Source organism: Pinus tabuliformis, chromosome 3_2, assembly GCF_031772625.1.
Source record: "Pinus tabuliformis cultivar Carrire ecotype Pingquan chromosome 3_2, CPIR1, whole genome shotgun sequence".
Classification (NCBI taxonomy): Eukaryota; Viridiplantae; Streptophyta; class Pinopsida; order Pinales; family Pinaceae; genus Pinus; species Pinus tabuliformis.
The window spans coordinates 1,233,126,249-1,233,150,790 of NC_142302.1; positions in this window are offsets into that span (position 1 = coordinate 1,233,126,249).

Here is a 24,542-nt window from a genome sequence, read left to right on the forward strand (position 1 = left end):
CAAATAAAAGAGAGGTTTTTTTTTTAAATATAACAATTTAGGTTCCCTCCAAACAGTTTTCCAAAATTCGCCATGGTTAGGAAGATATGCCAATATCTTTGGGGTCAGTTTGTTAAAATTGTTCAATTTTCCATAATTGAGGAAAATGACTAATTCGCCTTGTAAATCTTATAAATGGCTCAGCCATGGTTTGTATTGTAAGATTTGGAATTTTGTAAAAGGAAAAGAAGAAGGGAAGAAATAAAGGATGGATTGAAGCTCTTTTGTAATAACAATTGAATCTTAATTGAATTTTGCTTCATCTCTAAATTCTCTGTAAGTATTATGATTTGTGTTTTGAATTTTATTTCCATTGAGTTAATCTAACTTGTTCCAGGAGTGGAAAGGGCCCACCACCACCTGGAAGCAAGTTTTGTAGTTCATTCCAATCGTAGGAATTATATTTGAAGAGTGATTTTCATTAACGAATGTTTTCATGAGTTCAATCAGAATCTTATAGTTCAGCGTTTCGATTTCGATTAGAGTAATTTTGTTTTCCATTAAATGCAATCTAAATCTTAGAGTTCAGCATTTTGATTTTGATTTGAATGATTTTTTTTTCTATTAGATGCAATATGAATCTTGTAGTTAAAGTATTTTGATTTCAATTAGGAGTAGTCAAGGTTTGAATTGGCATTGCAATTGAAGTAATTTAGCCTTGAAATGGTCATTGCAGTAATTTAGTCTTTTGATGATTAAATAAAGTAGTAGATCTTTGTGTGATCCCGAGAATTAGATTAGTTGCAGTATTGTTTGGATTGTTTATTTCCTTAGCTTAAATCGTTTGGATTATAATCAGTTTTGTTTGAATTGAAATTAGCATAAGCTTGATGCCTTTTTGAGTTAATATTTATTGATTTAAGATTCCTGCATTTAGATTAAATAGATCTTAGTGTTTGATTTAAGATTTTCATTACTTAGATTAAGATCATTCGAATGATAATTTTTATTGTTTGGTTTATGACTAATTAGAGTTAGTTTCATTTTCATACTAATCAGAATTTCTTATTCGTATTGTTTGAGCGTGTTTTCCTTAATTGATTAGTTTCAATTAGAAATAGCAATTATGTACTTAAATAATAAATTGATTTCATTTCTAGTTTAGATTAGACGCTCTGATCTTGTATTACCTGCGCTCGTGCCTCGAAGCTTACGAGTCCCAGATTGATAATTTAATGTTGGAATTATAACACATATAATTTCCCCAACAAGGGGTAAGTTAGACCAAATTGAGCCCACTGGGCCAGATTTGTTGGAGATCTACCTGGTTATTCTCTGTTTTTTTCAGAAGGCTGGATGGAGCAGATTTTTCAACCGATGTTCTTGCTATAGGGATTAATGCATGGGTGTTTGGTGATGTAGAAACCCTCAAGGATCTTCCTGGGATCCTTGGCGGACTGTAATATTAGCTGCAGTTGTCACAAAGATGCATGCATATCTATGCTTAAAAAATGAATATTAAAGCGAGAAGGACTTATTACCTCAAGTTTTAGTGTGGTGTTGTTGGAGAGCGCAATGTAGCTAGGTGGAAGACCCCTGAGCCAGCTCCAGATCAAAACCTGCACATAGAAAAGGCAAGCATAGTATCACAGCATAAAACCTTGATAAACAATGCATGAACATATAAAGATATCTAGTTGTTGGGAATGGGATCCCCTAAGGACAGTTTTGGCGCTAAAAGCCCATGTTTTGGGTCAAATTTTGTAATAAAGTTGTCAAATCTCCACATTTTGTGGTCACTGAGCGCGAAGGTGTCATGTTTCATAAAGGGTTGTCCGCACTTATTTTTTAAAATGTAAAGTCAGCTGTAAAGATCTACCCATGGTCCATGGACCATAGGATTCTATAAAAAGAGCTAAGTAAGTAAGCTCTAAGAAGTCATAATTTGTAGAGGTAGTAAGAAGTCTTAAGTGATAAGGAGAGAAGTCTAAGTTTCGGGTCGTAACATAGGTAGAGGCTCTGCAGCTAAGTGTGCAAAGGCCTAGGGTAGAAGTCCACAGCTGAGTGTGCGGACCCCTGCAGCTATGTGCACAGGACGGATAGAGTCTGTAATTATCTGAAGATATCAATAAAGAGAAGCATTCTACAAATTCTATCTTTGTTTCCTGTTAATGCATCTTATCTTATTGTGTATGAATTTCATTTACAAAGCTTATGTGATGTGCGAATGTATGTAATTACATTGGTTAATTGAACGCAAGTAAGAATATTTGTTTACGCGGTGCTAACTGTGATTGTTTAATAAGATAAGTAAGACACTTAAGATAGCTGGGGAATTTGCACGATACGTTGCCCTAGCAGCGCAAAAGTACTTGAATCGCAGGTCAGGGATGCGCAAAGGTCAATCATACTCCTTCGTGGAGGTAATGAAGGGTGGAATAAAGGGCTATACTAACAGAGCCTAGAACTTAGTGACCTGTGCGAAAGTAGGAACAGAAGGAATAAACCAATAGCATGCCCATCTCAGGGTGCGGAAACTTGGTTCTAGCATCCCCCCATACTACTTCGGGTGAGACTTCGGTCCACGCTCCATGGGCTGATGCTTAAAGGGCTAGTAGTGTAGGGATTTGTTTGGCTAACTAACGTTGAACCTGGGTCAGGCCCCACGCAGCCAACAAATGGTTCTGTTGTCGGGACCAAAATATGCATAAGAGATGTGTGATGTTGTATCACTGGAATCCAACTAAGAAAGAGAATGGAGAATGGTTGGATAGGAAGATCCACGAATTCGTAGCGCAGGAGAACAGAAACCCACGGCTGACAAAGAAACAGTGGTTGGACAGGTACCTATATATAGAAATCCATGAGATCTTTTTTTGTTCCTTTCCGGTTAAGCTATACGAGTGGATCGTGAAGCTAGCAGATAGCCAAGGAAGGTGGAGACTTGAAGGTCCTATTATCTGGACCCCAGAGTTAGTACAGAGATTGGAAGCCTCTGAGGATAAGATCAGTCGCGTTGTCGATCATTGGCTCGATCGCATAATAGGAGGATTTGTGACTGAATTTGCGGTAGTCAACTACAGCTAGGCAGAGCAGCACTTTTTCAAAGGTCCGCAAGGTAAGTACTTGAAGTCTTTGTATACCTGGATTAAGATATTATTGCGTGGAAAATGGGTTATGTAGCTACCTTGATGTTCAGAGCTACGCGAAGTGGAAAGACTTACAAGAACGAAGGAAGAAAGGGTCCTGAATATAGTCCATTAATTTCACCTCCATTGGGTGATGAAGAGGGAGTAGTGCAGGGTTCTTCACGAAGTGTTGTTCAGTTAATAAGATAAGGATTCTTGCGACTACCACCTCCACCCACACCACCTCCAACTTCACCACCATCACCTACAACTTCACCCATACCGCCTCCACCTCCACCGCAGTTCAGCATGGCAAATTCAGTGAAGCTGCATTTGTTCAAAGGCTTGGGAAATGAGGACCCGGACCAGTTCTAGTTCATTGTGAAAGTTGTATCGGAATCTCAAGGCGTTACAAATGATCACATGAATAAGGCAACACTGGTTAGTGCTCTACAAGATCACGCGCTAACCTGGTACATCAAGTACTCTAATGATAACCCAAACGTTGGAGTGGAAGACATCCATACCGCGTTGAATAAAGAATTCAGTAGGCCTAAAGCCGACGCACAGTCGATTGTAGGATTCAAGGAAATCACGATGAAACCAGGCGAGACACCTTGGGAATTGGATCAGAGGTTGAAATGTAAAATCTGTGAAGCTAATATGAACTTAACAGATGGACAGCACCGCGAGTGGTTCATGGCTTCGCTCCTGCCACACCTAAGGGTTGCGTTGTTACAACAGAAGATAACGACCCAGGCAGAGGCCTTGGAGATTTCAATGAGACTGCATGAAACACCGATGTAGGATCTGAATCTGGGGGTTCAGAAGATCCATGCACAGTTGCAAATTATTTGCCTTGAAATGCAAAGTTTGAAGCAGGACAGAACAGTTTGACCGGAGGTGTGCGAAGATGTATGGTTCCTGAAATGCAAGGGACAGGAGCATGACAAAGACCATTGCCCGGTTTTTGCAAACTACATTGCAGGAGGGGGACCGAAGCCTTTGAGGCCGGAAGCTCAAGCAGGACCAAGCATCGGGCCTGCGTTGTGGTGTGCTATATGTCAGGTAGCAGGAAAACATACGATGGATAATTGTCATTTGCTGCAGAAGTTTGTACAAACACCACAACAACTGTTCTGCAACTTTTGTAGGTCGGTAGGGCATGATGAGCACAACTACAGAAGCTATGAATTGATGATGGATAGAACACCCGCCTATAGGGTTCAGGCATAAACATGTCCCCCTTACCAAAGCACAGGGATGGCACGAATAGGCTTTCAAGGGCGTGGACGAGGCCGAGGTGGAGGACGACCTGGTAGATGTTTGGGACAGCTGATCTGCTACAATTGCGGAGGACCAGGACACTATTCCTGCGATTGCACTAACCCCATGCATCCGTCGTGCAAATATTGCACTCTGTTTGATCATGAAACAGAGGACTGTCCTACGCTGATAGCGAGGATATGCGAAAAAAGGGCACTACCACCTCAGCCGACTCAGAACCTGCAGATGATGAGGTCTGAGCCTCGCAAAGAGGATCTAAATGTGAATATAGTGCTCCGAAGTGGAATTGCAACAGGGGATGATAAGGGGAAATAGCCTGAAGACAGTGCATGGGCATGCAAAGCTCCGACAAAGGAGGTTGAATTCAATTTGGAGTGCACACGTGAAATGTTCATGGAAGCAAAGAAGATCTTCATTGAGGCCTCCACCTTAGGGAGCAAGGATAATCCGGATCAGGAGATGGACCCTTCTATGCTTACGACCTTCCTAAAGATCTGCATGAAGTTGCTGCGCAATAGCAAGGCTGTGAAGGGGTTACGGGAGCTTCTAAATAGATGCGCTGGAAACACTCCGGGTGAACCGTGCATGGTACGAAATATTGGTAAGCAAAAAACAAGGACAGGATGAGAGATGAGGCTGACCGTACATATAGAAGAATATGAAATAGATTAGGCTATTTTGGATCTGGGGTTAGACACAAACGTTTTGCCGAAGCAGACTTGGGAGCGGATGAGAAGACCCGCACTGTAGTGGTCTCTGATTCAGTTGAGAATGGAAAATTAGCAGAAGATCATCCCCATGGGGCAGATGCAAGGGGTGATTGTAGATATTGAAGGTGCAAGCGCATTAGCTGACTTTGAAGTGATAGAAATTGTGGATGACAGCAACCCCTACCCTGTGCTCCTTCACATTGATTGGGCTACTGACATGAACGGGGTAATCAACCTAAAGAAGCGAAAGATGATATTTGATAAGAAATCACTTCACGTAATAGTAACCCTAGATCCTGCTGAAGGATCGCGCTATACTGAACCAGTCTGCGATTACAAAATCGATGACGATTTGGATTGCATATATAAAATAACAACGCGAGACCAAGATTTGGTGAATCCGATAGCAGATGGCTGAATTACATGGGATCGCGATAGTTCCTGCAACTCAGACTCGGATGAAGAATTAGAGCGCTGGCATAATCGACTACATGAAGTAACTACGCTGAGCTATAACATGATGACCCGGTCGTTGCATTGTGTGTCGTCAGAGGTAAGAAATCTGCCCACTTATGATGGCCTGAATGAGGTAGATGTATCTTTGGATGCATTTGAGAGGGAGGTACCAGAAAAGCAGCACTTCCAAGCTTTGGATTGGGCACTACGTGCTACGCCCACAAGTTGGTGTGGTACACACAAGGGTGGCTTTGATGATTGGCACGAATGTAGGAGGATGATGAGAACATGCTTTGGGAAGTCGAAGGTACGAATGATAGAAAAATATGATGGGAAGGATGATCTGCATGCGCACTTGGCCAAATGGGCCAAGGCTTATGGAGCGGAGCCCCAACCTGAATGGGTGCACTTGTTCTGTCACACCTTGGATGTCATCCCGATGAACAGGTACTTAGAAACAGAGCTCCACCATCGTACAAGTGAATGGGATATTATGTGCAAAGGATTCATAATGACATTCAGCTTTGAAGACGGGTTTGATTGTATTGATGAAGCGCTACAAGAGGTGAAAGCAGCAATTTTTAGGATACCGCAGGTTCCTTTGGACCTGATTCAACCTGATTGGACCACTCAACTGAGCCACGCGTTGGAATGCTATAATGTAACCGTTGAAGAGGAAGATGAGGATCCACGAAAGATTAACATCCCTGAAACAGAAGGTCACTGCAAGGTTGAAGGATCGTAGATTGAGAATGTTGATATAACCGTGCCACTGAAAATGAAACAGGCAAATATTAGTATGGAGGTAGAGCCAAAATTCGTGAAGATTGGAGATTACTGGGATGATGCGACAATTGATAAGGTTGCTGAGTTGCTCCACAAATTCTAAGATTTGTTCCCTACCAAGTTTATGAATCTAAAAGGGATAATCAGGGACCTGGGTGTTATGAATATCATGTTGAATCCCGACGCAAAACCGATAAAGCAAAGGCCTTACCGTCTCAATCCGAAGTATAAGGAGAAGGTCTGCTTAGAGCTAGACAAGATGCTCATGGCATGCATCATTGAGCCTGTAGAAGAATCTGATTGGGTAAGCCCAATGGTGGTACAGGAAGAGAAGAAGAAGGATGAAATAAGGATATGTGTATATCTCAGGAATTTGAATGACGCTTGTGTACATGATCCTTTCCCGACTCCTTTCACTGATGAAGCATTGGACAATGCAGGTGGCCAGGAAGCATATTCCTTCACTGATTGGGTTCTCTGGTTACCATCAGATCAAAATCGTGCCAGAGGATAGGAGAAAGATGACCTTCACGACTTAGTGGGGTCTTTTTCAGTACACTGTAATGCCTTTCGGATTGAAGAATGCACCTGCAATTTTCTCACACGTAGTAATTGCGACTTTCAAGGAATTTATTCATAAGTTCCTAGAAGTGTACTTTGACGACTAGACTATGTTTGGGCTGGTGAAACGCCATGTGGAAAGTTTGCACCTAATCTTAGATACCTGTCAAAGGTACCAGATCGCACTCAATCGAAAGAAATGTATGTTTTGTGTTCCTTTTGGGACCCTGTTGAGTCGTGTGGTTTGTAGACAGGGACTGATGGTAGATCCCGCGAAGATCGCTCCTAGGAGATACTCGATATTACAAAAAGTTTATCAAATTCTATGCCCAGATCACCGCACCTATGGAGAAGTTGTTGAAAAAGGATGTCACATTCTTCTAGAACGAGGATTGTAAGAAAATCTTGGATGTACTGAAAGAAAATATGGTGACCGTGCCAATTCTATTCTTCCCAGATTAGAAGAAGGGGTTTCATGTACATGTCGACCCGTCATGTATAGTGCTGGGAGCAATACTGATAGAGGCTGGCAAAGGAGACTTAGGCCATCCTATAGCATTCGCAAGCAGAAGGTTATCCAAGGCAGAGAAGGACTATTCCACCACCGAGCGCAAAGGGTTAGCCATGGCATACATGCTCCAGAAGTTTAGACACTATTTGTTGGGTGGCCATTTTAAGATGTATACAGATCATTCCATGTTGAAATACCTGGTCAATAAGCCTGTGTTGGGGGGGAGAATCTACAGGTGGTTGTTATTGTTCCAAGAGTATGATTTTGAAGTTATTGTGAAACCTGGACGACTGAACGCAGGACCAGACCATTTGTTGCGCATCGAAACAGGGGAAGAGCCCACTAATTTGGAGGAGGGATTGCCTGACGCACAGCTATTTGCAGTGCGCATCGTGGATGGTCATTTTGAAGATATCATACACTTCCTAATGACAGGAACTACTCCGGAAGGATACACCGTCCAACAGAAGAAGGAGTTAGTGGTCTGCGCGGCAAATTTTTCTGTCATTGCTGGGCATCTATACAAAATGGGGTCTGATGAAATATTGAGACGATATGTATCGGAGTTTGAAAGGAGCAATATCCTCGTGGATGCTCATGGGGGTGTCACAGGAGGACATTATGCAGGGAGAGCGACTACGCAGAAGATTCTACCCGCAGGGTTGTGGTGGCCAACCCTCCATTGGGATTCAAAATCTTATTACAAATAGTGTGATGTATGTCAAAGGACTGGCAGGCCATCGTGGAGGTTTAGCTACCTATGAATCCACAGATGACATTACAACCCTTTGAAAAATGGGTGATATATTTTGTGGGACCCATTCAGCCCCAAGGGAAGAAGACGAGAGTGAGTTACATTATCACCGCGACAGAGTATTTGACTCGATGGGCAGAGGCCCATCCTATAAAGGATTTTACGGGCGCGATTGCTGCAAAGTTCCTCTTTGAGTATGTACTGACACGATTTGGGTGTCTAAATATTTTGATGAGTGATCGCAGTACGCACTTTCTGAATGAGATGATCAGCATGCTGATGGAGGAATTTCAGGTATATCACTAGAAGAGAACGCCTTATCACCTACAGGCTAATGAGACGGTGGAAGCATTCATTAAAGTGTTGGAGAATGCACTGATGAAGGTTTTCAATGCTCAGCGAAGTGATTGGGACCTGCGCATACCCTTAGTACTATGGGCCTATCGGACAAGATGCAAGAAGTTGATTGGAAAAACACCCTTTAGGATTGTATATGGTGTTGAAGTAGTGATGCCCATGGAATACATTGTGCCTAGTCTGCGCATAGTGGCACTCACGAGTATGATGGATCGTGAAGCCCTGGAAGAGAGGCTCACGCAGCTGGCTGAGCTTGAGGAAGAGAGATTTCTAGCTGGATTTCACCAACAGGTCCAAAAGCAGTGCAAAAAATCATGGCATGATCGGCACATTAAGTTGCGCACCTTTAAGGTAAATGACTTGGTTTTGTTATATGACAGCAAGTTTGATAAATTTCCAGGGAAATTCAGAATGCACTGGTTAGGGTCCTATGTCATTAAGGAGATTACCGACGAAGCAGCGGTTCAGTTAGTTAAATTGAATGGAGATCCCTTCCCAGGAAAGGTGAATGGATGTTGGTTGAAGCCATACATCGGTGGTCAGGCCATGTGACTATATGAAGGTAGCATAGTCTTAGCACTCTAGGCAGCTGAAAGGAGGCGCGGGATTATAAACTAGACTGCCCAGGTTGGGGAGCTGCGTGATTGGAGGATTGTGCGACGCAAGGAAGTGTCACATGGTTCACGGCAGCGCGAAGGGAGTTGTGCTACCCAGGGAGAAATCACGCAGATTGGCTGGAAAGTGACCATTAAAGTCACTGTTCATGATTTGACAGTAGAAATGTGGCCAAATGGAGTGGGCGGCTAGCATTTAAGATGAATTTTATGGGTCAGATCCTTGAAAATCTAATGGCAATCCGACATTAATGAACCAAATGCGGGGGGAACGGTCGGATTTGAATTCAAAATGCCCTATAAATTACAGGTGGTTGTCCAGAAAAAAACACTTGGCTTTTTGAGAATTGAGTTGTTGAGCTCTCGGGCAGACATGAACCACGAGAACTTCGAAGCTTTGATTGTCCATTCAGTATTTCAGACATTGCCAAAGGTGACCTAGGATTTATTGCAGAACATAATGTCGGCGCCCATAGAAGCTATAGATACCGAAGCAGAAGTGTCAGTGTCGGAAGTCATTATGGAGGCAGAAGAAGTTGCTCCAAAAGTTGTTGAAGTATTAGCGGAAGTCCCCAAATCACCAAGGACATCGATACCAAAGCCAACCCCAACCAAATATAGCACAAAGAAGGGCAAGCAGCCTGCAATACCAGTGCGCACATCACCGAGAAGGAACCCACCGAAGGACAAGCCGCCCGCACAGGAAAAGGGCAAAGCCATCAATCTAGAGCTAGAGGAGGAACAAATTGAAGACATCCCGATGGATGACAAAGACGTGGGGAAAGATGTTGAGGCAGTCGAAGCACAGGGTGCTGACCCTCTCACTTGGTTGCCTGAGGAAGTCCCTCCGCGCAAAGGCAAGACCAAGGTACCGAAAGACATCGACGAGAGAAAGGTCCCCTTGCAAACCCCTCTCCTGTCAGATGAAATTGTTCTTGAAGGACTACGCTTGGTGCGGGTTCTTCTATTAAAACTTGAAGATTGGGACATGGCTGACCATGAGAAGTTCCCACACTTGGCGATCGAGCAACTGATGCATCGCATTATTGATATAACCACTGGAATGACCGCATTAGAGGTGCGGAGGTGGCTCAAAGGAGTAGACAAGGCAGGTCTGCTCAACCTGCTATGGGTGCCACACTACAACCACACCCCGATTATAGTCTTGGTCATCAAGCAGCTGCTATGCTTGGTGCATGATGGGTTTCTGTGGCTGGAGGAGCCAATACCCATCACTAACAGATTGATCCATAGGATCACGTGGTTGCCCTACACAGGAGAAAATCCAGCCATGATGTTTGGCGGAAAAGGTGGTGAGCAAGCCCTCGCAGAGGCCATGAAAGAGAATTTTAAGTTGGTAAAGAAGCCGCGTGGATATTCCATATCCAGCATCTGTGACCCTACTGTAAAGGTGGCTACACATATTTTAGCAGGGAATGTGATGAGGAAGGTTCACGCCAATGAGGTGTCGTCGTGCTAGCAGCCCAGTGCGCCAAAGGAGTTCAGTTCAATTGGGTAGACTATCTCCACGGTGAGTTCTTTGCGAACTTCTGCGAGGCACAAGAGCTCAACAAGATGTTCCACTACGTGTGGCTCTTGCTATCTATTATGCTAGTAGCATGGGAGCTGCCAAAAAACATTCAATTCCCTTTGGTCATGCCAGACCTACCAGAAGCAGTGAAGTACACTTCACTGTGGGCAACCAAGGATGCGCAGTGCATCATGGATAGAAAGAACTTCTAGATCTTGATGGAGCTGAACATCCGTATGGCCATCAATCACGGTGTTTTCCAACCAACAGGGTTACACATAGTTTAAAGAAGATTTTCACCATGTGTCCATTAGGGCGCGGAAGAACCCTACGTAGACATGGCATGACTTGCCTTACCTAGAAATGGATGACGCCATTGATGCAGTATTTGATCGTTGGCTGGTAGAATGGCGCGGTATGGCAGACTTGGTACTGGGAGGGAAAAAGTCCACCATGCAGCACAAGAAGGAGGAGGTCAAGCTCAAGATGACGCAACTAGCCAAGAAGAGGAAGAAGGAGGCCGCTGACAAGGCCCAAGTGGAGCATGATGTTGCTTAGTAGACGGAGAAGAAAACAAGTGGAACAGAGTGAGGCTATGACAAAGGTGTGAGGTCGCCTTCACTCGAGACAGAGGAAGAGATGGACGAGCAAACAGAACAGCACAGTGCAGACCCACAAGCGACCTCCACCCACATCAAGCATCCAAGGGAACAAGAGAAAGGAGGGTCGAGGAAGAAGTCCAAGGCCACTAAGACATCGTTCGACCCAATCACCCTCACATAGGGTGACTTGCACGACATTGGAGACACGGTGTGAGATGTCATCGCAGAGGCCCTACAACAGTTTGAGCAGTAGCAGCAACTAGTATTGGGGGCTATCAAAACAGATATGTAGGATCTGCATGCCCGTGCGTCACAGGCTGGAACAGTGTCCACCAGCCCTGCTATCGGCACTTCAGAAGATGCCAAGATACTATGTACGAGGGTATCCAGCGCGATTTTGTTGCCCGATGGAGCACTGACCATCGAAAATGAATCTAACAGGTCCACTGTCAGCACCCTCAAGGGAGTAGGGTTGAATCTGGCAGCGCTCCCTGGCAAGGCGCTCCACCTATTACAGGATGGAGTGATGGAGTGATGGAGTTGAGGTCCCCTGAGCACTGCGTTCTACAGGTGATCAGCGAGCAGTGGATTAAAAATGAGCAGATGGCACTACAGCGAGACTCTACCATCGCCACCATGACTGAGGCGACCGACCAGAACAAGCATATACTCCAGGTCGTAGAGGAGGCATACCAAATGGTCCCAAAGTTGGCCATTCCTGAGAAAGAACCAGTCGAGGTGCGCGTCCACAAGCTAGCTACAGGGGGGAACAACGCTCGTACATAAATGGTGAGGATTCAGTTGGAGTTGAACCTACAAATCGCCGAGTTAGAGTTGAAGGTCCAACCTTCAATTCCATTGTCACAAATATAATAGTGGAGGTTGACAGTGCAGTAGCAGACTGCACACAACTTTTTGAGCAGTCATTCGAGGTCTTGACAAGCTTGCAGGAGGACCCTAATGTACAAAGACTGGAGACAAAAGTGCACGAGCTACAACAGCGCTATGATGAGGTCAAAGGCACAGCGCGAACTGTCGTGCTCACACAAAGACTGGCAAAGCTGCAGGAGGCCAAGCAGCTGAAAGAACAGGTGTATGCAACGCAAAAAAAGGAAGCAATGTTGAAAGCACGATTGAATACCTAGCTGGATGAGGCTTATGCGGTTACAACCTCTATTGAAGGAAATCTTGCGACTCTGCAAGAAACTCAACAAAAGCTTCAGGCCGACAGTTCAAGAGTAGTGACAGAGCAGATGGTTGTGTAGAAATTTTGAATAATAAACACATATTCAACGGAGATTATCCTAATCATGTACTATTGCGGAATACATACACAATACATAAGCTCCTCTATGTTCATCATCAATTTAGCAGCATCAATAACAATAAAACATCAAGAGCATTCACACATTAACACAATATGTAACCCGGGGAAAGCATCTCGCTAAAAACCCCAACTATCTGTATATTAATGATTGAGACCATGTAACATTACAAAGTACAATTCTTATCACAAGCAATCCAGTACTAGCTCCACCTGCTACACACAATACAGCTAAGATCTGATCTCCAAATCTATTCCACTGCTTGCCTGCCTCCACTGCTCAATACCTGCTCAAGAATGAACGAGAATGGTTTAACAAACTCATATTTCACCTCCAAAGAATCACTCACACTGTGTAAGACGTGACCAGAGGCTATAATATTGTGCAAATACATGAGCAAACTCATTGGCATACTCAATCCCTTGATTGTGCAAATCCTCATGCACAACTATAGTCACAACTGATAGCAATCTGATCCTCTAACACCTGTCCCTGTTGAACTGAACATGCACTGACATGCAACTGAGTTAACTGATGTATTTTATAGTTGTATTATGAGTTAATAATTAGTTTAACAACTCATCATTAGTCTATTTGCAGTTAGACTAATTACAACTAGTTTAACCAAGTCAAACTGAACACAACTCCATCAACTCCACAATCAACTCCATCAAACTCAACTGATTGAGTTCTAACTGAAGTCATGCATGCAACAACTCAAATGACTCATAAGAAAAGCGTACTTCCTTCTAACAGTTGCATGGGCCACATTTGTAGCTCAAACTGAAGTGCTCCAAGAGAATAAGATCAAGTTTATAGTCCAAATATTATTATGAGACAATAATATTTGACTTTTCTATTTTGGACAGCCAGTCTAAAAATAGACTTTGATCACTCCTGCTGTGATCACTCCTGCTGTGGTCACTCCTACTGTGATCACTCCAGATATGGTCACTCCTACTGTGACCATCCCTGTTGTGGTTACTCCTGCTGTGATCATCCCTGCTGTGGTCACTCCTACTGTGGTCATCCCTGCTGGGATCGAAAAATAGATCTTGCACCATAATTTTCCTGCGGGCCCACTTAGTGAAGGCGACTCTTTTCACTAAGCTCCATCATCTTGTTGCAATCTCAACACTCCCTCTCGACAAGATATGGATTATCAGCAACCCCTATCCTGCCTCGGTGGTATTCAAATTTGCTCCTGGTGAGAGCCTTCGTCAGAATATCATCATCTTGATCCTCCGTTGGAATGTATGAAAGTAACATGATCCTCCGTTGCACACAATCTCTGATATGATGGTGCCTAATGTCAATATGCTTAGATCTATCATGAAATACAGGATTAGCCGAGAGTTTAATGCAACTCTAGTTATCACAGTAAATCACAGTAGGATCCAAATGAGAACCGAACAAACCAACTAGGATCTTCCTCATCCATATAGCCTCGCATGCAACCAAACTTGCTGCCATATACTCGGCCTCCGCTGAACTGAGTGCCATAGATCTTTGCTTCCTGCTGTACCAAGAAACTGTTGTCGATCCAATACTGAAGACCCCTCCTGATGTGCTCTTTCTGTTTGTTGGGCTCCCTGCCCAATCTGCATCCGTGAAGCCACATAGCTTCACCTCATCCTCCTGTCTGTACCACAATCCATATCCCGATGTGCCTCTCAAGTAGCACAATACATGCTTGCCCGCCTTCCAGAAGAGCTTGGTAGGCTTAACCATAGCTTGTGAAAGCTGGTTAACTACATAGCACATATCGGTTCGTGTATTGACCAAATACATCAGCGACCCCACCAACTGTCGATAAACAGTGGCATCCACTTCTTCTCCCGAAGTGGCATCCTCCTTCCTCCAACCTCCAGGAAGAGGAGTATCAATAGGCTTGCAGCCATGCATGTTTAACTTCTCCAGTATCTCCCGAGCATACTTTCCCTGAGAAACAAACAGTCCACCACTGCGCTACCATATTTCCAATCCTAGGAAAGAGTGAAGGAGGCCCAAGTCCTTCATCTAAAACTCTATAGCAAGATCCTTCTTGCATGACAGTATCAACAGCTCATCACCCATTAGAATCAAATTATCAACATACAGTACAATGATAAGCAACTTACCCTCCACCACAATCTGGTATAGGTTAGGATCCGCCTCGCTCTTGGAGAATCCAAGTCCTGTGAAATAGCTGTCTATCCATGTGTACCAAGCACGTGGTGCTTGCTTCAACCCATACAGCGCTCTCTTGAGCCTGCACACATGCGACTCGCTGCTGAAGACCTCAAAGCTTTCGGGCTGCTCAATGTACACCTCCTCCTCAATGACTCCGTTGAGGAATGCAGTCTTCACATCCATCTAATGAATGTGCCATCCCATCTGCGCTGAGAGAGCAAGAATCATCTGTATGGAAGAATACCTTGCAACAGGTGCAAAGGTCTCCTCATAATCGATCCCTTCTATCTGTGAAAAGCCTTGGGCAACAAATCTTGCCTTGTACTTCTCCACACTCCCGTCAGCTACCTGCTTGACTTTATAGATCCATCTTGAACCCACCACTGATTTCCCTTCCGGTCTAGGAACAATCTCCCATGCACTGTTTCTGACAATAGAATCATACTCTTCCACCATGGCATCTACCCATGCGGGATCCTCCACAGCTTCCTCAAAAGAGGATGGCTCAGTCACAACACACTTGCTCATAAGAGCCATGTATCCAGTGTACCGATCAGGTGACTGTCTCTGCCTGCGTTGGGCTGTAGGTGGTCCTACAACTTTCTCTGCATCTTGAGCCAGTCGCTCAGCTTCTGTCAAGCGCTTTCGCCCTTTGATGGTTGGCGCTGCATGAGTGGTCTCTTCCACTCCATGAACCTCGTCCTGTGGCTGATCCACGTCCTGAAGCTCATCCTTAGGAACTAATAGCTCCTCATCTGCATGCAAGTGTAGCTCCCTCTCAAGCGAACACTTCATGGCTTTCTCCTCCTGAAATTTTATATCCCGTCGCACAACAGTTTTACCACTGTCTGGAAAATACACACGATATTTGTGGGGCGTATCAGTGTACCCCACAAATATCCCAACCTCTGCAGTTGGCTCCAACTTCTTCCTGGCATCCTTCGTCACATGCATGTAAACCTTAGCACCAAAAATCCTCAAATGAGAAAGATCAGGCTTCTTACTAGAATAAGCCTCCTCGGGTGTACTCATGCCAAGTATCCTATGAGGACAACGGTTCTACACATAAACTACTGTATTGCATGCTTCCGCCCACAAGTGAAGGGGTAGGCCCTGATCATGAAACATTGCCCGTGCAGCACCCACAATCGTTCTGTTCTTCCGCTCAGCCACACCGTTTTGCTGTGGGTTATTGGGAGCTATGAGCTCTCTACGAATCCCTTCTGCCTTGCAGAAATCCTTGAACTCGTCCGAGATGTATTCACCACCATTATCACTCCTAAGAGCCTTCACCTTCTTCCCCGACTCCTTCTCGACCAGTGCTTTGAATTCACAGAAATTTGAATATGTCTTGCTCTTCTTCTGCATGAAGAAGATCCAGCACTTACGAGAGAAATCATCAACAAAAATCACAATACCTGTGTTTTGTTGTCGAAGCAACTGAGAAAGGTCCACACACGTCTGTGTGAATTCTCTCAAGGATCATCGTGGCGCGACTATCCTTCTCGTGAAAGGTGTCTTTCACAAACTTCCCCAAAGTACACCCCTTGCACTGATCTGACTGCGCAAGTGTGCCTTTAGGAAGCCCTGTAGTGATCTGCTGCAGTATCTTCAAGGCTCCATGGTGAAGGTGACCCAATCTCCTGTGCCACAACTCGCCATCATCTCGGCTCACCAATCCTTCTACCTTGCCTACCATTGCTGTGCATCCATCTACATGCAACTGATAAAGGTTCCTCACTCGAACCCCTATCTTCCGGGTCTCACCAGTTGTCTTGCTGCGCTGGAAAGCCTTTCCCTCGTTGAAAACATCATACCCCTTGTCTTCTAACATCGCCACTGAGATAAGATTCTTCTTCAATCCTGGAACATGCATGACTTCTTTCAATACGAAGGGTTTACCAGACTCCCTCTCAAAGGAAATGGTACCGATACCGGTCGCACTGTATCTACCATCATTTCCCATCTCGATGTGCACTCCAAGATCTTTGTCCTCTAGATCAGAGAACAAATCTCTATCTCCCATCATGTGAAAAGACGCACCACTGTCCAAGAACCACACCGATCCCATCACACTTGAAACCAAGCATGCGATCAATGAAAAATCAAGCTCAAACTGCGAGGCTAGAGCCTCTCCTGCTGCCGATCCAGCAGCCTGCTTGTTCTTCTTCTTCTACGGACAATTAGTGGCATAATGTCTGTGCTAGTGACAGTGAAAACACTTCACCTTGGACATATCCTGCTTCTTGCCTTTTGCACCAGACTGAGAAGCTTTCTTGCTCTTCCCTTTCTTTGCTTTGGCAGCCAAAGCGCAATTCTCTTCATCAGCTCCCTTTGATGAAGATCCATTCTCCCCTTTATTGTTTCTGAGTTTATCCTTGAGCGCCAGGTCGCTCTTGCTTTGGAATAACATTTTCAATCCGTTGAAAGACATTTCAACAACACTGCTGCAAATTCGATTTCCACCAGCTCAAACTCAACTGCTTCCGATCTAAGATTCGTGAGAACACAATATTTCTTGTACAGAGATTGACTGTATGGGCATTCACCGGATATCTCACCTTCCAAAGGAAGGATGAATCCAGAGGCTACCTGGCCCGATTACAGACTCTGCCTAAAGAAATAGAATGTAAACACTTCCTGAATAGTAGATCTGATGATCAACAGCTCTGATATCATGTAGAAACTTCTTCTACAAATCAGCTCGCTCTGATACCATGTAGAAATTTTGAATAATAAACGCATATTCAACAGAGATTATCCTGATCATGTACTATTGCGGAATACATACACAATACATAAGCTCCTCTACGTTGATCAGCAATTTAGCAGCATCAATAACAATAAAACATCAAGAGCATTCACACATTAACACAGTATGCTTTCCCCGGGAAAACATTGTGTTGATATATGTGATTGATGCTTCTATGTGCGCCTGTGAATGTTTCTGCTTCTGTAAATTGATGATCAGCGTAGAGGAGGTTATGTATTATGCATGTTCCGCTTATAAGTGTATAATCAGGATAATCTCTATGAATATGTGTCATATTATTCAAAATTTCTACAGGTTGAAGACGCAAAGCAGGGGGCTGCACAATGCACTGCCGAGGTCACGGTCATACAGGTCAAGCTAGGGGGTCTTTGTGATAAGATCTCTGCACCTGCTGAGTGACTTAAGGGCAAGTCACGATGTTTGTGTTGGGGGGCTGTTGGGAATGGGATCCCCCAAGGACAATTTTGGGGCTAAAAGCCCATGTTTTGGGTCAAATTTTGTAATAAAGTTGTAAATTCTCCGCATTTTCTGGTCATGGAGTACGAAGGTGTCATGAGTCATAAAGGGTTGTTCGCCCTTATTTTGTAAAGTGTAAAGTTCGCTGTAAATATCTACCCATGGACCGCGAACCATGGGATTGTATAAAAAGAGCTAAGTAAGTAAGCTCTAAGAATTCATAAGTTGTAGAGGTAGTAAGAAGTCTTAAGTGATAAGGAGAGAAGTCTAAGTTTCGGGTCGTAGCGTAGGTAGAGGCTCTGTAGTTGAGTGTGCAGAGGCCTAGGGTAGAAGTTCGCAACTAAGTGCACGGACCCTTGCAGCTGTGTGCGCAGGGCAGATAGAGTCTGTAATCATCTAAAGATATCAATAACGAGAAGCATTCTACAAATTCTATGTCTTTGTTTCATGTTAATGCATCTTATCTTATTGTGTATGAATTTCATTTACAAGGCTTATGTGATGCACAAATGTATGTAATTACGTTGGTTAATTGAACGTGAGTAAGAATATTTGTTGACGCGATGCTAACTATGATTGTTTAATAAGATAAGTAAGACACTTAAGATAGTTGGGGAATTTGAACGATACGCTACCCTAGTAGCACGAAAGTACCTCAACTGCAGGTGAGAGTTGCGTGAATGTCAATCATACTCCTTCGTGGAGGTACTGAAGAGCAGAATAAAGGGCTATATTGACAGAGCCTAGAACTTAGCGACCTGCGCGAAAGTAGGAACAGAAGGAATAAACCGACATCACGACCATCTCAGGGTGCGGAAACTTGGTTCCAGCATCCCCCCATACTGCTTCGGATGAGACTTTGGTCTGCGCTCCGCGGGCTAATGCCTAAAGGGCCAATAGTGTAGGAATTTGTTTGGCTAACTAACGCTGAACCTGGGTCAAGCCCCACGCAGCCAACAATAGTTTCATATATCTAAGCCACTCATAATAATGACATTGCATAAACATATAAACAAGTTATACTACCAACATTGCAGAGTGGACAACACAATTGCAGTTCTATATTAATGTAGAAAGAGTGACTACAACCATCAGTTGTATCAGCCTTCCCTTACCCCTCCAGCTCCTCTCTCTCTCTCCCTTCTTAAACTCTTCTAATGCTTTAGTCTGAGACTCTTCTCGACAGTCAAATAAGCAATCCTTTCAAATGGTTCGACCTCTTTCACAATGGCCCTAGCCTTGCATATATAGCATGTGAGAATGGGGTTGCCAAGTCCTTCATGAGTTCCATTAGGAAAATCTAGTGATGTTTCCATGTCTTTGTTCTCTTTCCTATTTGTATACTCCATTAGGATTTAGTAATTCCTCCAAACAGGTCAAGTTCTAATGTTTACCTGCTTTTGTGAGCTAACATAGGAGAGAATATTAGGATATTTCTCGGTCAACTTGTTCCCTTAACCCATAGAAACTCATTTAGGTTCATTAACATTCTTCCTGAGGTAACAGACATAGTTACCCTAGGCACTAACGCACCCTTAGCCTTGCTAGGAAGCTTTATAAAGAAAGTTGCTAGTGTTTAGACAGCGTTAGCTTGACAACTGGGCCTGTGAACTTGGTCAGTCCTTCAGTCATCATGTCTTTCTCCTCTGAGCTAGTGAGGAGGTCATTTTCCTGTATAAAAGATTCTCCCTAAAGTGTGAGATCAGAGGCTGCGACAATGGCTGAAATACTTTATATTTAACTGTCCTTTTCTTTGGAAAAAAGAGAGAGAGGATCATAGCTTCGAGCGGTACGAGAAACCTGATGCAACACATATATATAACAACTAAAATCATGTCCTGATTTTGGCATTCCCACGCTCAGTAGCTATCTCAGAGTGATTTTCTCAATAAATAGATATGACGATGTTGGTTGCCGATAAGAACAATGTGGAACCTGTGTCATAATAGGATCATTCTGAGGAGTTGTCTTCAAAAAACAATGAACGCAACTTGGGATAGGAAACAAGTCTGATAGATGTAAGCATCTACCCAAGGTCTTGATTTCCACTTCATCGCAACAACATAGATCGATACATGTGAATATAGGCGCTGAGGTCAAACATGCACGAAATCATCTGATTACCAGCCAATAATGGAGACCGTTAACAGATGCGAGGATGGCCACCAATATTGGTTAACAAACAGATCACAGATCAATACACCAGTATTTTGAGGTGGTTAAAACCCTCAAAGAGGGAAACAGTCCACGGCCTGAGCCAACGCGGCACTTAAGGCAATTTATTAATAAAATAATGAAAATTTACATATGCTTCTCTCATAGACGGATTACCCTACAAATGACCCTCCATGCTCTTTAAATAGAGTTCATGGACCAATCGGGTGTTAAGCCACGGATCAAGTGTCGGTAATACCGAGAAGAGAATGAACCGTCGGATCACTACATATCGTGACCGTCGGATTGTAAGTTACAAAATGTACATAGTAAAGAAACACACTTTACCTAACTCTATACCAGACCAAGTTGTACTTAACTATTTCCTATGTGTCGGAATATCCTGACAATGGTCTCCAAGATGCGTAGTACAATCTAGCGAGTGTGAATAATGTTTTTGTCATCGAACACTCGTATAATCATTTAACCAGGAGCCAATAATGAAAACCCCTAACCAAACACAAGGTGACCTGCCACTGATATCTGCAAGGCATTGAAGTGTTTCTGGGTCTTTTTCCTAGATAGAGTGTTGAAGTCGATAGGAAGAGACATGTCGAAAGGTAGGCAATAAGGTGTCCTACATCGGTTGACACGAAATGGGCAAGAATGATTTTTTTTGAGGAATATTTTGAGCATTGGGTCAAAGCAACAGAGGCAATGATGATAGGATATGCTTGATTGTTTGACGGAGGAAACAGAAGATAAAGGTTTTCCCTTGAGCAATAGAAGGCATGACAATGGTTTTAACCATTCAGCACTAGACTCATGAACACCAGAGTGTTAGGATACAAAGATGCAAGAACATCAAGGTATATAGGCTAAACTCATAAGATGGTAAGGTTCATATTGAGAGGCTGTCACAAGGAAGGTTTATCTAAGGGAGTGCCATGTTCAAGGGAGCGATTGCCGCTAAAAATCTCATTTCAAAATACTGAACACAAAGCAATTGTATTGTCAACTTTCCCCATCTGATTATTTTAGTGAGTCAAAATGGGTAAACTCATCAATCTTTTCATGTTTTAAGAGTCTGAAAAGGATCGTAAAAATAGTGACTTTATGCCCTATATAATTAGTTTAATGAGTCCAAATAGACAAACTTAGTGGTCTTTTCATGTTTCAAAAGTCTGAAAAGAATGTAAAGAGTGACTCCATTCCTCATCTGTGTAATTTAATGAGTCCTAACGGGACAACTCGGTGGTATTTTCATCTTTTGAGAGTTTGAAAAGATCGTAAAGATGGACTCCAAGGTAGTCCATTTGTCATAGTTGTTAACCGGGTGCGACAAAGGTTTAATAGTATACCCGAAAAGGTTCATTTTCTGTAAGTTAATCTATTGAGTCTGGATAAAGAGAAACCTATGCTCAATAGATGTTTGACTCATTTTGTTACAAGTACGAGGAGATGGAGTAAACTCGATATTCGTCGTAAAATTTTAGATTCACGTGACGACAAACTCAATAGACCTTCATTGAATTTTAACAAGTCAAATGAAGAAAAATCGAGGTATCTTTTTCAGTTTAATGAGTAAGGAAAAAGAGTTAAAAGAACTGCTTATTCCTTCTTCGTATATTTAATGAGCCTAAAGAAGGGAAAAACTTGGGGATTTTTCAATTTAAGAGCAAGAAATAGTCCCAAAAAAGAAAACGCTCATATCGTCGTTGTAGGTTTTTAACGAGCCCGATGACGAAAACTCAGGTTTTTTTAGTGTAACGAGCAAGAAAAGTTCCTAAAAATAATGTTGGGAGCTTCTTCATAAGTTTTTAACGAGCCTGAAGAAGGAACTCATGGTTCTTTCAATTTTATGAGCGAGAAAAAAGTCCCAAAAAATAATGCTTAGTCGATCTTTTTCAGTTTAGTGAGCTAGAAAAAAGAGAGAAAAAGAGTTGCTCAGACTGTCGTGATAAGTGCTTAACGAGCCTGACGATGAAAAACTTAGGGATTTTTCATTTCTAGAGCGAGAAAACATCCCATAAAAGAAAGCGCTCATTGAAAATTGAACATGGTCATTTCTGTCATTCAACCCTGAAAGTTCTTTCATTAAAACATGAGCAATTTCTGCCAATATGGGGTCATGGTGCATGATAAATATCATAGGAAATGGACTACTTCTACTTTAATGACTTCAATTAAGATAATTCATGTCTCCAAAGTGACTATAAGGGAGTTCTTGAGCCCCCATTTCCACCATTTTCATCACTTGAGAGCTGTGAGAGTGTTTTGGAGCTAAAAAGGAGCAGATTTTCCAAGGAAGATTGCGGGCGATTCGGGCGACCATTCGACGTTCTGTCAGTCCCAGGTAGATGCCAAAACCCTGATATTGCATTATTCAATCTTTTTTAGTTGCTTTTGGGGTGTATTTTTAGATATCTGGGGAGCCCTAGATCATTTATTGCGCATAAAACCCCCTTCCAGGCCTGTAGGGAGCGTTAAATGCCCTTTACGACCTGGGGGAGGGCGTTAATCCTCCATGTTTGCCACTAGGGGGGACGTTAGTGCATGAGGGCACACCCCAAAACCCCAGGAACTGATTTCTTGAGCCTTTTTTCCCCATTTGCACTGATTTTTGGGTTGATTTGTGTAGGTTTTGAGCCATTTTGACTAGTCTATGGAGAGAACGGGCCCATTATCGACAAGAATTGCTTATACGAGATGATCCAGCTTGCATACTTGCATTGCACCGATGTCGTTTGATGAAGTATGCATAGTTGGACTTGATGAAAGATTAGGAGGGTCTTTTGAGCTGGATTATTCAGCGTTGGGATGAACACGAACAGGTGTTCCGGATTGGGGACCATGAGTTGGCTATTGACCGAGATGATATATATTTCTTGATAGGTTTATCATGCAGAGGAGCACGGGAAAACTTGACCGGTGGTAGACATGATCCCCGATCCACCTTAGAGCCGGTCCGAGCTTACTTTATCCTTAAGAGCGGACTCATCAGCAACAGAGTCCCTATAGAAAGGATTAGATCCATATCTAAGAGGGGCATTTTATGGATTATTGTGCACTTGGCGGGGTCTAAAAGTCCCCATGTTGCGACAAAGGCCCAATTGTTGCTTGCAGTTGACTGTGTCTAGCTACATATATTTAACTGGTGCGAGGCAGTGCTTCATCAGTTGAAGGCAGATTTGACCGCATGTAAGACCCAGACCCAATAGAGTTTTGGGTACGGCACTCTCATTGTATCCTTCATACTTGAAAGGGTGCCATTTATGCACCCACGAATGAGCTTAGGTCCCCTCGATCCGAGTTAGCTTAGGCAGAGACGATGTGCATCGCTCGATCCTCGCACAGGAGGACGACCCATCCGGAATTTTTTCAAAGAGGATTTCTTAGAATGGCTCAGTAATTAGATTGTGATGATAGACAACTATGCCTACGAGGGCATGGACTTCACAAGTGATCCTAACTTGATTTTTCCGCCTGGTACAAACTGGGGGCCTCAAGGTAAGAAGGTTTATTTGAGAGTACTTAAAGTATTTTTAATCTTTTGAATGTTTATGTTACGTTTTTATTGATTTTATGGGTGAACAAGTACTGACATGAAGCTTTTTTTCTTGACACAGATGTGGCACCGGTGCAACCTGCAGGCGAGCCTCGCTAAGTGAGGCAAGGAGGCCAACTACCCAAAGGCGGGGGTGATGCTGAGAGTCTTCGCAAGGTTCTGAGGAACCTGGAGGGCTTGAGCATGGGTGTGCCCCCCCTTCCTATGAGGGAGATCCCCACTCATATGCAGTGACACACAGTTGGTGTGCCTGAGCGGTTTCTGGTTCCTCTTCAGAGGATAGCTAGAGAAGTATTGTCTTTTCATGAGCAGTAGGCTCTATTAGCAGATGTATGGTATAGCCAGTGGGTGTTTATAGCTAGTCTTAGTAGCCATTTTGTACTTGAAACACCCAAGTTTTGGGAAATTTTCTAATGTAAAAGACTGGATTCGATATATATATATATATATATATATATATATATATATATATATATAGATATTTTGGTATTTGATGATGTAAATGTTTTTTAAGTGTTTTTGTAAATTTTTAACTATGTAAATATTTAATTTCATGCATGTATCTATAATGAATGAGACAAATGCCAATCTAACACATGGTTTTCCAATGAATTAGCAACTGTATTAAATTCTCGAGGAATGTGTTCATATGTAATAAACTCAAATTGACGTTCCAAGAGTTGTACCCTTAAATAATGATGCAGCAAGATTGGATTACGAACATGATAATGATTTGTCAATTGCATAACAACAAGTTGAGAGTCTAACCTAACTACCAAATTGGAGATGTCTCTTGACGATGCTTCAGTGAGAAGTGA